This window comes from Parus major, chromosome 1 (genome assembly GCF_001522545.3).
Source record: "Parus major isolate Abel chromosome 1, Parus_major1.1, whole genome shotgun sequence".
NCBI classification, from domain to species: Eukaryota; Metazoa; Chordata; class Aves; order Passeriformes; family Paridae; genus Parus; species Parus major.
This window is the reverse complement of record NC_031768.1, coordinates 15,583,459-15,595,643: the sequence shown is the minus strand read 5'-3', so window position 1 is coordinate 15,595,643 and position 12,185 is coordinate 15,583,459. Positions and strand designations below refer to the sequence as shown.

The following is a 12,185-nucleotide window of genomic DNA, read 5'->3' as shown; positions in this document are numbered from 1 at the left end:
CATTTATCTGCACTTTCCACCTCCATCTTTTTTTTCATAGCCAAATTATGCTGAAATCCTAACAAGACTTTTTTTCTAACATTTCTAGTAGAAGGCTTTTTGCATTTATATGCATACTTAAAACTCATCCAAATTTTCATTATACCACACATTTATTGCTGCAACATCTGTTTTCTTACCCTTGCCATGAACTACCTTAATAATTCATCATCACTATGGGAGATGGCAAGTTCTAAATCTTCCTGTCCTAAAACCCTCTCTTTGTTCCCTTCTCTTTACAGCACCAGGACACACTGTCTTCATTTTGAAGTCCATTTGCATTTTGTCCCCACTATATCATCTCTCAAACTCACATCCACCCTACCCAGGATGGTAGATATTATCTGCTTGTTAAAAATTCAGGAATGCATATCCATGTTATCTCCTGTGTGCTCTTATGTGTCCTTGCTGGATTCCTCATAAACATCAGGAAAGCCAGTTCAGTAATTTCCTCAAAAATCTATGTTTGAGGTTCACCTCTGCCATGATGCTACAAATTTGGATACATCTAGCCAAATGTCTATCATATATGTGAAACAGAATGATCCTCTTATTTTGTGTTTGTATGAAAACCTGATCCATTTAAATAGGAATTCTGTCCAATAATAAGACTCTTTTTAAGAAAAATTGTGATGATAATACATGTTACAATAAATAATAATTGTAACATCTCAACTGCCTTGATACTGTTGCCCAACCCCTCTTTCTCTGCTATATTTAAATTCAGATTTTAGAACATAACCTTTTGTATGTCAGGCTACAAAAACACACACATCTCTCCCCTTACTAAAAATACATTGAAAGAAAGTTATATTTTTGATGTAATTGGAGATTACATTTAGTGGTACATCAACCTAGGTGCAGTATTTCATATATTACATAAAGTTTTTGGATTGTGTATACAGACACTAAATGTAGAAGCACAGATTCTCTATGAGGCTTGGCTTAATAAGACAATTAACAAATTTTATGTTTTATAGAATTTTATGTTTTCTTTTATATGGAAACATTGTCTCTTAAAAATTCAGTCAAAAGAGCCCCCAAATGTGGGAGACTGCTGGTATGGTTACATAGTTTAAATGCAACTAAGAGAGAAAGGAGTGAGAAGGAGAAATCAAACAGCGAAGGAAAGTATAGTATAGTTATTTAAATATAATAAAAGGGACATCCTTTGGGAAACTGTTTATGTAAAGCTACAAATGTTCTCAAAATGGGACTGATTTTAAGAAAATAATCACTACAAAAATATGAGAGCTGTCCTACCTAATCTGTCATCATTGCTAGGGACACCATAGGGACACTCATTCTGACATCATTGCTAGCGACACCAGAGCTCCATGGGGAAAAATAGGTGGAAAACAAAGCGATGTGTAAGTCTGTAATGATATATGTCAGTACCATTGTTCTGAGATGAAGGTGAGAACTGCAGCATTGAAGGGTTTAAACAACCAGGAATTGCCCTCAAGAGCTTTACACACAGACTACTGCAGCAGAAAGCCACCCTGCAATCATGCAATCCCCGTCTTGTTCCAACCAAATGCTGACATAGAACTATGAATTATGCTCAAGGATGAAATATGTCACGGTCAAAGCTACCTGTGTGCACACTGAATGTGCCTATTACACACAGTAAGAGATATTAGGATGAAAGAAATCCATTAACCACAACTGGTCATTATTATTGAAATAAAGATGTACAGTTCTTGAGATGTCAGATTGCCTAAATTACCATAGTCTGGTAAAATATTTTTTAACTTTATTCTGTCTACTATTTTCTTGTCATAGAGAAATAATAAAAACACACTGATTTTAGATTTACAAAAGAACAGCCAGTGTTTTTAACTTTGCTAAAAATCAATTTACTTTGTTGGAAAATACAATGTAAATGATCGCTTGCATACATAGGTCATTTTATTCAGGTATTAGCACTGTCATAAGTACAATAAGTTACAGTAAAAAGTGGACTGAGTTCAGAATATCTGAAATTAAATGCCAACAACTCAGTTATTCATCTTTGCTTCTGAAAGTCAAAACAGTCACATTCTGATCTGAAGGTTATAATTAGGCTGAGTCCTGCCTCTGTAAAAGCAGAATGTGTATCTCGCGATCTACCCACGTATGTTTAGGAAGCCAGCAGAAAGGGCAGTTTTAATGCATAGGGGAGAATACATCAAGTGGGTAAGCAGCACAGAAAACCTATTTTTAAACTAAGAGGCAGAGAGAGTAGGTAAGCTCCAGATAACTGGTACTTTTCATAGCCTAAACAAGTATTGTTAAAGAAGACAATAAGACTTTCTTAAAGACCAAGTACTATTTCTTCTGTTACTTTCCTGCTTGGAAGGACTTAATCTGGCTTAGAAGTGCTGGCCAGAGCTGCTTGTATTTCTGTCACAGGGATGTGCAGAAAACTGTCATCCCTTCTGGCACACACACCCCACCCATACCAGGAAAATCTTGTGGAGTGATCCACTTGCCATTTTGGTTGCATCACCCACCAAATAAAGAAAGAACTGGTTTGTAGTCCTTGCATAGAAATCATTGCACAGGAAGTAATAAAGCCATAGCCTTTTGATCATGGGCCTAATCTTCAAAATGAAATGATCAGGAGCAATAGCTGCAAATTACAAATTTTAAAATACACGTTTTAGGAAAAGCTTTGTAAAAGGATGTCAGTGCAGACTCTGCCACTTGAGAACTGTGACTATTGCATATATTAAAAGTGCAACACTATATAGGAAATCCACCATAAAATTATTTTGAAGGTATTGATTGCTCAACTGAGAGCTTGATTCCCAGGAAAGCAACAACCAGTTTGTAGAGAACAATAAAAAAACCAGCATCACTCTGTTTTGTTACACTGTTTTCTCTTAAGACTTTAGGAAAGAAGCAATATCTACTAACTATTTCATGTTTTTTCTTTCTTCTGTATGTAATGAAATGTCATTGCAAGAAAGAAAAAACGAATATTCTGCTACTATCCATGTGCCAATTTCTGCACTTTCCAGCTAAGAAAAACTCCCATTGATTTTTGCTCTTTTAAAGGCTCTTCTAATGCCATGATAATATCTTGGCCCATTTACATACATTCATACCTCACTAAACTAATGCTCATTACTCAATGTCCTCTTGTCTCTCACTTCCACTTATTCCTACATCCAACTTATTCCTACTTGGCTCTTAGTGTCACTGAACATACGGGATGCAGTGGGTAAGCAGGTCTCTCCTTCCAGGCTGTATGACATTGGCTGGCCACCAAACCAGGAGCTGCCTTTGCACCCGGCTGCTGTGGTGACTCACAGGTGCTCCAGAGAAGTAGAACACATGTAGGACTTGGCCCTTCTCGCCATTTCCAGCAGAACAGATCAGACTGCTCTGATCTGCACTGGAGGGCCAGCCTGACACTGAGCCAGCAAAGGGAAGTCAAGACAATCTGACTGCTGCCTTCAGGTGTTTGTCTCTGGCCTTGATCACTCCACAATCCCTTTAGGAGTTCTTGAAGAAAACACTTAGGTGCCTCTTGGCAAACTCGAGTGTTTCTCCTTTTTGTAACAGGAAGTTTGTCTAAAAAAAAAGATATCTTGTTATGAATGAGACCTGCTGCTTATTTATATTCACTCATATATGCTTGCTTCACCTCATAAAACATATTTTTTCCTATATTTTGTTTTAGTGACTTTGTGGAATGTAGTCTAGCTTGCAAAAAAAAAAAAATCAATCTCTGTAATAGATGTGTCAGTAAAAAAGGGTTTGGCCTCCACATCACATTTGATTTGAAGGGTTCACATTAGAAAATTCCATCTTTAAAACTGAGTTAATTAGCCTTAGACTTTTGTAGACAGTAAACAAAGATCTGTTGTATTCTAACATGTCTGTTATAACCACAAGATCAGGACAAAAAATACAATGAAGAATATGGAAGTTACCTAGAAGACAAATGACCTATGATGTTTGATTTCAGTCATATAAAATTATGGACTGCTGTCTGTAGTCAAGCTCCTCAAGATTATAAGTTTATAAGAAAGTGTTTTATCTATCAAATAATATATTTCTCTCACACACACCTTCTAAAAGTAGACAGATCTCAATAAAAGGAGTAACTACATCATGTTAGTGCATGAAACTGTTGCCTTGTGAGAAGCACTGTAAGAAAAAGAAATTTCATGCATGTTATAAGAAAAAATCTTTCAGATCTGATTTTGCTACCACAGTGGTTCTCTATATGCCTTCTTACAAAAACTCTGTGTGCTACATTTCTTACAATCTGGCCTCATATTAAAATGACAAGATGCACTGATAGAAAAAAGATGTTTTCATTGTTAACATATGTTATTGGAGGTTAATTCAGTTATTTTTAATTATTAAACCACTACCCAATCATTTATCTTCATTTTAAACTTGCAGCACCACTGCCATCTATCCTGGAATCTGTCGCAGGGGTAGGGAGATTAATAAGGACCACAAAAGCCGTAGACAATATCTGAAACAGCAGCAGTGATAGCACATTTTTTACTTCAGTTCAAGTTATCCTTATAGCTGTGGATGATGTGATGTACTCCTGCCACAAGAATATGGGATGATCCATACATGAACTGGGAGTTCTGGCAGACTTTCAACCATCAAAGTTTTAAAGTATCGGTTGACTGCCAGCTGTGAACCAAGAATCAGGTCTTTCAGACGTTACACTAGAAACCTCCTGGGACCTTCCTTCTGAACTACAAAGCTGCAAATCTTCAACTACACTAGCAAGCACCAAGGTCTGACAGACCTGTAGAGTGCAACCGTTGGTGCTGAGGGCCTGATCTTCAAGCTGTACTCACCTCAAGGATTCCTGGTGTTTGACTAGTTCAGTTTGAGTCCCACCCAGTGCTCATTTGTGGCTGGAATGCATTCGTTTAGCTTTATACAAAAGGGATCTATTTCATGCACTCCAACAGCACTCCACACTCTGAATTACAGCACTGTTAACAGAGATGATGACAGCATTTACTTCAAAAGTGCATCCCTGATCCAAACTAAAACACTTCAGTGCCCCAAGGCTCATGAAGCAGTCTGTGTGGAACAACAAATGAAAATGAGATGCCTGATTTTTATGCACTGCAATGCCTTAAATTCTGCTATCTGTCTGTGCAGATTTTTGTGGAGTACATATCCTTAAAGAAGAAATATACTTCTGGTAGCAATACTCAACCATTGCTAAATTCTGCAGCATGTTATGTCCATTGGGATTCATAACATTTGTCTAATTTAAATAGCCATTGAAGCATACCAAGAAAATGGGAGTCGAGTTTGAGCACCCATAACTTGCAGAGCTACATTTTGCCGTGATGCATCTGATATTCGATGCCTGCTGGAAAGTGGCTTCGGTTTAAAACTGTGATTTTGTGTGAGCAAAGCTAAAAGGTGAAAGCTTTATAGGCGCCAGCAACATATTCTGAAAGCCCAGATTAGAGTTTTGTAAAAAAAGGATGGAGAAATGCTTAAGGGCTGGAGGCATTTTCACAGTGTCAAGAGCTAATGAAGGAAAAAAAAGAAAAAAAAGATATACTGATTTTTAACATCCCCGCTCCCCTTCCCTCCAGCCGCTCGCCTCTCCACCCATCCAGCAAAAGCATCAGCAGCTCCTACGGCGCTTCTCCCGCTTCCCCGCCCCGCACTCGGGTGACAAATTGCTCTGCGTGCCGGAGGCGGGGACCAGTTTCCATGCCAAAAAAAGAAAAAAGAAATTAAAAAAAATCAAAGGAGGAAGCTCATCCGTTCCGCGGAATCCCCCGCACGAAAAGCCCCCCGCCCCCTCCCTGTCAGGGAAGGACACATCCCTCACGGCCGTGCCTTGCTGATGGGGGCTGGTCCCCCTCTCCTCCACCTGCGGAGGCATCCCAGTGTCCCCCATGGCCGGACCTGCCCCCGGGACCGCCCGACGCGACCCGCGGGACCGGAGCCGCGCCACCTCCCGCGCCCGCTGCGCGGCAGCTGCGCCTCAACCCAACCGGCCCCGACCGGGGCGGTGCCGCGGGGGGCGGTGCCAGGGGCGGGGAGATGTGCCCATGGCGAGCTCCTATTGGTCGAGATGGGCGAGGGCGCGGCCTGATGCCCGCTCGCTCCTCTGCTATTGGCGAGCGGGGACGTCAGTGCGGGTCGGGGGCGGGCCCCACGGCCAGCGGGGTCGGCTGAGCGCGGCGGGCGGGGGAGCGCAGCGAGGGGGCGGCGGCAGCGGGCGGGGAAGCGGCAGCGGGCGCACCGAGAGCAGCGGCAGCCCCGGAGCGCAGGTAGGGGAGGCGCGCCGGGAGCTCGCCCCGTGCCCTCCGCCGCCCTCACCTGTCACCGCCCGGCTGCCGGGTTCTTGCCGCTGCTGCGGCGAGGCAACCCCGCGCCTCGCCCTCTTCCCTCGGCTCCCTGTCCGTCCCCTCTCCTTCCCGGCCAGCCGCGATCCCCCCGCCGCCGCTGGCGGCTGCTTGTCGCCCTCCTCCCGCCCCGCCGGGGCCGGTCGGTGTCTGCGCCCCGCTCCGCTCCCAGCCCAGGTGCGCCCGAGGGGCCGGGAAGGGCCCGGGGGTGAGGCTGCGGTGCCCGGCGGGGTCCGGCGGGGCGCGGGGTCCGCGGCCGCCCCTCTCGGGAGGGGGCAGAGCCGGCGGGCGCGGCCCGCCCTCGGTCCGGCCGGGAGTGCCCCGGGGCGGGGAGCTGGCCGTCCGTGGGATTCCGTCCGTGGGATTCCGCCCCTGAGCCTTGTCTTGGGCGAGCTCTCCCTGCTTCCTCCCTAATACCGTCTTCCGTCGCACTGGGAGTGCTTAGGGCTTTTTCTTAAAAACATGCTCCATAGATTATTATGATTTGGGGGAGGCAGTGTTGTCTTTTGAGTGGGTTTGGTTTTTTTGGGTTTTTTTTGTGTGTGGTTTTGGGTTTGTTGTTTGGTTTTTTTTTTTAATCAGTCGCCCTGTTGCTGGGTTTGTGCATCGTCGGTGCCAGTTGTGAGAAAACGTACTAGTTGTTCCAAGGTAGGCAGGTGGTGATGGAGAGCATCGGAGGGGACAACACCCAGGAGAGAAGGCTGTTCCTCACCTCCAGCCGCTAGGAAGATGAGGGATGCCGGGATTCCCGTTGCTGGGCTATTCCTTGCATCTGCTTCAGCTTTCATCTTTTACATTGGTGGGTGAGCAGGGAAACCTCGGTTGCTGTCCTTGGAGTATATGGAAGGCAAAAGGATTTTTTTCAAGCAGGGTTTTGTGTGTCTGCAGCAATGCCTCTTCTAGGGCTGCAGGAGCAAGAAGCGGAGCTCCTATTCCGTTCTCTTTATGAATGTGAGGGCTCTGCACGCTGTTGCTGAAGTACTCCAGCCTCGCTCGGAGAGATCCTCCTCCTGTCTGCATCGTGCGGTGCCGACCATGGCTGCGGCAGGTAGAGCTGTCTGAGGCAGCAACAGCCTGCAACTGCCATAGTGAAATTAGTAATGATCGTGCATATTCCTGGGTGCTCTGCCTCGGGCGAGGGAAGCTATTACCCGACTTGTACTCGGTAGGCTTGTCAGGATGGTAATGCATTAGTCATGGTCACATCTGGAAGAATCATTTATTACAAATATATGTTTAAATAGTAGAGCTTTGTGAGGTCTCAAATAGGCTGTAAGAGAATGTGTAACAGAGGAGGGCTGGGAAAATCCACTGGCACACTGATAAACGCAGATCACAAGTGGCTCTGCAGTATTGCAGGAGAGAAGTTTAAAATCGTCCTCTTAGTTTCTTTTGTTTCCCTCATGCCTCTCTGCTGTTTTTCAGAGAGTTGTTGAGCACCACCAGCTTCCACTGTAATGAGAGATCAAGTTGTATGTGGCCAGCTGATACTGGCTCCTTGGCTAGTACAATCTACAAGTCCTGCTTTATTTTGCTTTCTATGTGTACACTTAACTATTTATTTCCCATATGTCATGTAAGTGTGTCAAAATTATGCATTTCAGATAGACTTTTGGGTCTGCCTAAAACAGCATGATCATTAAGATGGTTCTTGTCTTAGTGTGTGTGCTTTTAAAAGCGAAAAGATCTGCAGTTGGGGAGAAAAAGTAAGCTTTTTATAAAATATATTTGTGTGTAGTAGAAGCACAAAGTGTCATTTTTAATAGGTGGATTGAATAAGAAAAATATTGGCCTTTTCTATTGTACAGACTTAAATACTACCTCTAGTTGTGTGGGTGTTCAAAATTTCTCTCATTTTGCTCATTTGACAATAGGAAGGAAAATCTCCCCCTTTGTACTTCTGGCAAGACGTTCCTCAAGCAGAGATCTCTTGCCTCAAGAAGCCTCTGCACTGAATAGCTCTTAGGGATATGGCCTTGTTTGTCAGTATCTACCTAAAACTGTAGTATTTAGTTAATTACATCAGAATTGTGTCAAAATCTTGGTTGCCTTGATTTAGCTCCTTAGATTTTTCTAGCATGCTGGAGAACTGGATGGCACATTACAACTGGTGAAAGACCATATTTTATAGGAGCGTGGAAAAATCTAAAGCTGTAGGTATCAAGTATTGCAAGGAGCAAATGCTGTACCGTGTTTTAGATAATTTAGAATTAATTTCAGTTGGTGTTGGACCTGCCATTGAAAGCAGTTACCTTTAAAGATACACATGTAAAAAATACTTGCATTATGCTTGTTTTTTAACTTTAACTTAATGTGGACAGTCTTAGTGAATATGATATATAATCCGTGGTTGGTTTATATTAAAGTGGTTTTTTGCAAATTTTAGATTGGAATTTTATGGAAGCCGAAAGTAAATATTGTTTTGATTCCTTTAGTCTTAATTTAAAATGAGAGTTGCAATAAATCTGTTAATGTTGTAGCTGATATGCACTGGCTTGGTTTTCAAAACTTGGTGTTGAAACAAAGAAATTGCAGATCCTTTTTAATGTTGTCATAGATCCTATCAGTTTAGTTTAAAAATAATGGGGGAAAATATAGACTTGGAGATTTTAGTACTGGCATGCACACTCTATCTGTATGTTCCCAACAAAACCCTTGAGATTATGCATTTCATAAGCCTTCTTTACCAGTGAAGCAGCTACAGGGAAGTGTAAAAAACTGTATGATGAGTATAAAGACAGCCTCTTTATAAAACAGAAGTTTGGATTAGTTTGGTGGGAACTGTTATTGGACCACCAATCTAATTAACATCATGTTCTGATATTTAAAGGGTGGCTACAAAGAACATGGAGACTCCCTTTTGCAAGGAGTCCCATGGAAGAGATGAGAGGTGATGAGTACCAGTTATTCCTGGGGATATTCCAGTGGGGCACAAGAGGAAATTTTTTTACAATAGGAGCAATCAGTTGAAAGAATAACCAATCTTTCCAGGAAACCATTGGATTCCCAAACACTGGATACTTGTATGACGCAGCTGGAGAGGGTCCTGGGCCATCTTGTCTAGGTTGTGCCTTTTCCAGGAAAGGTTGGGCCGTGTGATCCTTGAGGTCCCTTCCAAGCTGGTGTTCTGTCAACTGTAGTCCCAGGGTGGCCTTACACTAGCAGTGGCTATTTCTGTTGTTGTGTGGAGCCATACAACAGACTGTGAGTGGGAGGAGAGCTAAGACTGGAAGTACAAGGTAGAATAACAGAATAATTTCAGTAAGCAGAAAACACCCTCTGTATATATATTGAAAAGTCAGTTCAGTGCTGCTATAAAAATAACTATTTATAATACTGACTATATATGGAAACTCTTGAATTTCAAAACTGTTCACATGTAAGCACTGGCTTTCACTCTCTCTCAAATGTATAACAGCAGTAGAAATCTGGACAGAAAAGACCTAACCAACAGTTTTTCCTAGGTACTATTTAAGTTCTGACTAGGATATGAGTCCTAATTTATGAAATCTTTTATTGGTTATATACTTATTGTGTGCAAAGTATGGACATAGGTCATGAAACAGTAATGAGAGAATGTTACCCTGGAAATGTGTTGATATGGAGGATAAATGAAGTCATTGTGAAATATGTGCTCATCATGTGAAAGGAACAAGAATGCCTTGCATTTGCCATAATTTCTATTTGAGAATTTTAAAGAATTTTAGTATTATGCATGAGCTAAACCTATAAACTCTAGATTATTATCTTAATTTTTACATCAGAACATCATCATTCTGATGTTATTTCTAACATGAGAATGATGAGTGTTTGTAATATAATGAATAATAGAATTAATTTCCTGGTTCCGAATTCTGTATTTTAACTCTGCTACTTTAGTATCTAGATTAAGATCTATTTTTGAATGGTTATACCAGCTTTCTGCATCAAAAGCAGTAAGCATTAATTTTATAATATAAATTAAAAAAAAAATTAAAATGATACCTAAACAGAGGAAATCACTGTTGCAACATAAGCCCTCTTGCTGAGTCTGTGTAGTTTCATAATATTAAATGTGGATGAAGGAAAGATGATGCAGTTCTGAATGTTCACAAGAGTAATGTATTCAGCTTTTAACAATACTTTTTAAAATTTAGAATGTGATAATATATTTCTTTATCACTGTTAATGAAGATATCTTAGCATGGCAGAAATAGTTGTGTTAAAAATTTTAGCAAGTCACAATGAAAGAACAAAATAAATGTAAAAGGTTCTGCATGTTTAAAACTGTGTTGCTATAGAAATATTGCATGTATTTCTTTCCTCCCTTCTCTGAGAATTTCATTGGAAATAGGTTACCTTTCAGAGAACTTCCGTGCCTGTTTCCTTTAGGCAAAGTAACTTTCAGAAATGAATGTATGGGCTCTCAAGTTAGTTGTGTTCCTCTTCTCAATCATGTGATGTTTGAGACCTAAGTTGCATTTAGCTGATGTGGAGTAAAAATAATCTATTGCTGTGTTTTAAAATGAGGAAAATGCAATGGATTGGTTATTATATGATGACTTTCTGTGATACTGAACTGTTTAATCCCCAGAAGCTTTTAATTCTAGCTTTAGTGTAATTAGATTTATTTTTCTAACATTACTTCAGCAGAGATGTTTGTTTGTTCCAGCTTGGCTTCAAATCTGAATTCCTAATACAGCCTTTTAGTGTTGGAATTGCCTACTATTGTCTTGAAATTTAATCTTTTAGTTTTTTATTTATAATAATAGGGTAACTTAATTTAACACTGACACTTATTTGGAGAAAAGAATATAATCTTAACATGGTGATGTAGTTGGCATTTAGAAGAAATACTTTCATGGCAATATTATTTAAAAAAAAAAAAAAAGGCAGGGGGAGAAAAACCCCAAAGTATGAATCAGTTTTTAACTGAATCTTCGCTATATCAGCCACATAGGGCTCCATTATTTTGGTAAATTGTATCACTGTCTCTGTTAATGTGTTCTTACAGATGACTGTGGTAGTACAGATGTTGATGGTAACGCACTGTTGTATTCAGCTGAAGAAAGGGGAGGATGTGGCTGCAAGGTTCAGTAGAATAAAATATTTATTCAACTATTAAGTATAAAAAAAAAATATTTCTTGGAGCTGAAATATGAAACCAAAATTTTTTCACTCCTTTCTCCTCTTGATAATTAGGTGTCAGTGTTTAAAAGTCATGGTGTACTGTAGGAACTGTACATTTCTTAGTCAATTTCGAGAAACAGTTAAACATTTTACACTTAATATGATTTCTGTGTAGAAGTATGTTTTTGCTGACTTCATTATCAATTTCTTAGAAGCTGGGATCCTAAAATGGATTTTTCTTAAGTGCTTACTAAATTCATGGTTCTCTGGGATCACTATCTGGTGTAGAAACACCTGGAGTTTTCCTGTGTGTTTAGTTTACTTTGAGTTAATGCTTATGATGGGAGCAACTCCTCAGCTGTAAAGTCCCACTTTATATGCAAAGTAAGTGAATGTACATCATTGAGGGCTTTTCAGTCTCACCACTTCCTGACTTGGAGAGGATAGAGCCTTCTGTTTGGCCTGCATGTGATATTCTGGGTGATATTTTAACTTGTTAAACCAATCTGATTTCATGGCTGCAAAATAACTGCCAGCTTTTTAAGCAAGTGGGACTTTGTACTTCTTTATATTTCTCTTTTAAGCACAGAATCCTTTGAATTAAACTTGATAGTAAATTTGTGCTTATAAGCTTTCTATTTGCTGCTATATTTCCTAATCTTAAGAAGGTAATATTTATTTTTTGTGTATTTTTGT

The 12,185-nt window shown here is 40.7% G+C and overlaps 1 protein-coding gene across 4 annotated transcripts in view; it reads left to right on the top strand.

Moving 5' to 3' along the window:
• Positions 1–6,237: 6,237 nt before the first annotated feature.
• CDKL5 (cyclin dependent kinase like 5) overlaps positions 6,238–12,185 on the top strand; it is a 129,681-nt gene continuing 123,733 nt past the window's right edge. For 2 of the 4 annotated variants that reach the window (XM_015630516.1, XM_015630492.1), the window contains exon 1: positions 6,245–6,305. The gene's annotated coding sequence lies outside the window, so the exon portion shown is untranslated. Of the gene's footprint in view, positions 6,306–6,532; positions 6,558–12,185 lie in introns of those variants that run through there. The other 2 variants (XM_015630501.1, XM_015630510.3) reach the window with 2 other exon arrangements.